Genomic DNA, 4,012 nt, shown 5'->3' with positions numbered 1-4,012 from the left:
GGCCTAATTCTTTACTCAAAACATCAAAGGTGATGCGCCTATTCACATTCGCAAGGCGAAACTCGATGTATTCTCTAGTCTCTACCTTAGTCACTTTCAATGAACTTAAGAATTCCAAGGTAAGGGAGGGGTATGTCAATTCTCTTGTAGTAAACAATTTACCCAATCCCATGGCTTCAAAGAAGGCTTTTGTTTGTTCAAGGACACCCAATTTGTTCAAGGCATCTTCACAAATGAATTTGTTGGGCAAAATGGCTTTCTTAGCATACTTGGCAAATGTATCCCTATGGGAGTTAGAAATGAAAATTACCTCCGGATAGTTTGATAATTGAGCGATTTCCGGAGTTGTTGATGTTGTTGCTTCCAAGGGAGGATCTTGTTGTTGTTGAACTTCCAAGTTTGCATTAGAAACCACCATAGCCATTGAAGCTTTCTTTGCTTGAAGGCTTTGTTGCCTTTTCGAAAGTGTCTTTGCCTTGAGTGCCTTTGTTGCTCCTTTTGTTCTTGCCATTGTTGATTACACCAAGAAAAGATTGTAAATCTTCAATTTCTAATTATACCCAAATCGATTTAAGATGAAAGGATTTGTCTTTGTATTTCAAAAATCGACTCAAAGGTTGAAGATTTTGGTGCTTGAATCAATTAATTTTGTAAAAGGAGTGATTAAATGTTGTTGTAAGGAAGTTTGGATTTGATTTTGTTGAATTTGGTTGATGAAATCTTGTTTTTGGTGATGGAGAGGATGAGGGTTTTGGGGTTTATGGGTAGTATTTGAATGAATGAATGAATGAAATGAATGTGGAAAGGGGTATTAAAACACCCGAAAAATTCAAAACTGCAGGGGGAAGACGAGCGGATTCCCGTCGGGACGCTCGGATTCTGCTCAATTTGGCTTCAGGAAAACTCGCCTAAAGATGAGCGTCTTTTAGAGAAGACGAGCGGATTCTGCAACTCAAGACGAGCGGCTTTCCTCAAAGACGAGCGGATTCTCTTACAGGAACTTTTCTTAATCTGCACTGGCAAAAAGACGAGCGTCTTTTTACAAAGAAGAGCGGCCAGTTTCAGACGAGCGTCTTCCAAGCTTGGACGCTCGGATTCTCTAACAGACCAAAATTTTTGATTTTGCAGCTCATTTGGACGGACGGATTCCTCCACAGACGCTCGGATTCCTATGAGACGAGCGGATTACCCAGAAAACGCTCGGATTCCTCCTGGTCTACCCGGATTCAGGTCCATCCGTGCACTTGCATAACCCGTGTAATTTTCATTCTTCAAATCCCGTGTTCTTCATTGTAGGGGCAAAGGCATGAATAGCCTAGGCAATTGATATCCCCACACTAAGTTAAAGCACTACACATCAATAAAATCATTAGTCCCTCCCTCACTTCTCTCAAAAATGATGAATATCTTGATCAAGGCACAAAAATCCAAAAATGACAAAAATGCAATGTAAGAATTAGAATGCAAGTTAGGGAGTTAGAAATATTTACAAATGGTGGTTTGGAGAGGACTCCACCAAACTCTCATCCTTAGAGAGATGTCATGGGGGCATGTTCAAGGTGTTGTTGATGTTACTCAACACCTTGAAGAAGTAGTCAAAAGCTTGTTCATTATCATGATAAAGATCCTCAATAGATCTTTGCACTTGTTGTCCTTCATGTTGGTCTTGATCGATAGCATTACCAATGTAGGGATTGAAAATCCCTTCAAACTCATCGTCCCAAAGACCGCAAACTTCGTCTACTTGATCATTAAAAATCTCTTGAGTTTATAGAGACAACTCTCCTCCTTTCTTGTTTTTACCAACAAGGCCATCCTCTTCACTTGTCATGGGTGAGCTTTTCAAGCTCTCTTTGTTGCTATTCCCTTGCTCTTTTGATGGAGCATCATCAACTTTCTTTTTCCATTGGAATTCCGACTTCTTCCTCTCATCCTTCCGACTATAATGATCAACCATAAAACATGGTTCATGCAAACGGGGAGCTCTCATGGTATTGTCAAGATTGAAAGTTATGCTCTCATCTCCCACCTCTAGAGTGATCTCACCATGCTTCACATCTATCACCGCACCCGCGGTGTGCAAGAAAGGTCTACCTAGAATGATTGGAATATTGGAGTCTTCTTCCATGTCAACAATGACAAAGTCCACCGGGATGAAATATTTCCCAACTCTTACGGGAACATCTTCCCATATCCCTAATGGTGTCTTCGTCGATCTATCGGCCATTTGGAGTGTGATATTGGTACATTTAAGCTCTCCCATCACTAACCCTTTACTCACCGAATATGGCATAACACTCACACTAGCCCCTAGATCACATAGGGCTTTGTTGATCGTTGTGTCGCCAATGGTACACGGTATTGAGAAGCTTCCCGGATATTTAAGTTTCGGAGGTGAACTCCCTTGAAGGATTTCACTACTCACCTTAGTGAAGGTGATAGTCTCAAGCTTCCAAATCGACTTCTTTTTCGTAAGGATGTCCTTCATGTACTTTGCATAGGCCGGCACGTGATTGATTAATTCCGTGAAAGGAATCGAGACTTCCAAATTCTTCACAATTTCCATAAATTTTCCAAGTTGGTCATCAAATTTGGGCTTAGCTTGACGACTTGGAAAAGGAAGTGTAATCACAATGGGTTCCTTCTCCTTGGCCTTGTCTTCACTTTTCTTTGAAACTTCTTCTTTTGATGGTTCTCCATCCTTGGAGTTTTGTACAACTTCTTCTTTGTCACTAGCTTCCACAACTTCATCCTCAACTTGCTTCTTCGGTGCTTCATACCTCGTACCACTCCTCAAGTGAATGGCACTAACCGTTTCATGTCTCGGGGGATTACTTTGAGGTGGTAATTGCCCCTTTTGTCTTTGTGAGCTTGAAGATGCTAGTTGAGTCAATTGGGTTTCCAACATTTTGGTGTGGGCTAGGATGTTGTTGATGGTGATTTCCTTTGCTTGGCTATCCTTTTGCATTTGAGTGAAAAACTCTTGTTGATTCTTTTGCGTTTGGAGGACCGCTTTTTGAACATCAAAACCTTGGTCATTTTGTTGATTGTATGGATTTTAATTTTGGTAACCTTGGTTTTGGTTGTAAAAGGGTCTTTGATTTTGGTTTCTCATGGGAGGTGTGGTGTATGTGGGTTGAGGGTTTTGAACATTTTGTCTTTTGTATGAGAGATTTGGGTGGAATTTGGTGTTTTCATTGTAATAATTTGAATAAGGGGTACCACTCTTGTATGCTTGAAAAGTATTCACTTGTTCATTTGTTCCCCTACATTCGCTTTGGTCATGTCCCAAAGTTCCACAATTCTCACATATCCCACTTGGGATTGATGAAGATGTCGTCATGGCATTAACATGATGCTTTGGTGATTTTGAGGCTTCTTCAAGTCTAGCCATAGCTTTTTCAAACTTCAAATTGATGGTATCAATGTGAGCACTAAGTTGAGCACCCAATTGAGTAATAGAGTCCACTTCATGCTTTCCTCCTCTAGTAGCCTTGCGAGGTCTACTATATTGTGAATTATGGACCGCCATTTCCTCAATCTTGTTCCAAGTTTGATTGTCGTCAACTTCGGTGAACATACCATTTGATCCCATGTTGAGAATGTTTCTTGAGTCTTCATAAATACCATTCCAAAATTGTTGTACCAAGAACCATTCGCTATGTCCATGATGAGGACATGAGCGACAAATTCCTTTGAATCGCTCCCAAACTTCATACAAAGATTCTTCATCTCTTTGCTTAAAGCCCGTAATTTGAGCTCTTAGCATGTTAGTCTTTTCCGGTGGGTAGAACTTTTTGTAGAAAGCTAGAGCCAATTTCTTCCAAGAGTCAATTCCGAGAGTAGCCTTATCAAGGCCTTTCAACCATTGTTTTGCGGTGCCAATTAGAGAAAAAGGAAATAAGACCCATCGAATTTGGTCTTGAGTTACGCCGGTTTGTGAAATCGCATCACAATAGTCACAAACAGTCTCCATGTGAGAGCGAGGGTCTTCACTAGGCATCCCCCCAAA

At 40.9% G+C, this 4,012-nt stretch overlaps 1 non-coding gene across 1 annotated transcript; it reads left to right on the top strand.

Annotated features, from left to right (window-relative positions):
* Positions 1-3,661: 3,661 nt before the first annotated feature.
* Positions 3,662-3,769, top strand: LOC141589339 (small nucleolar RNA R71). The gene has a single exon (XR_012520282.1). It is a non-coding gene; the product is annotated as a small nucleolar RNA R71 (small nucleolar RNA).
* Positions 3,770-4,012: the final 243 nt, after the last annotated feature.

This window comes from Silene latifolia, chromosome 6 (genome assembly GCF_048544455.1).
Source record: "Silene latifolia isolate original U9 population chromosome 6, ASM4854445v1, whole genome shotgun sequence".
Taxonomy (NCBI): domain Eukaryota; kingdom Viridiplantae; phylum Streptophyta; class Magnoliopsida; order Caryophyllales; family Caryophyllaceae; genus Silene; species Silene latifolia.
This window is presented reverse-complemented; position numbering and strand designations above follow the sequence as displayed.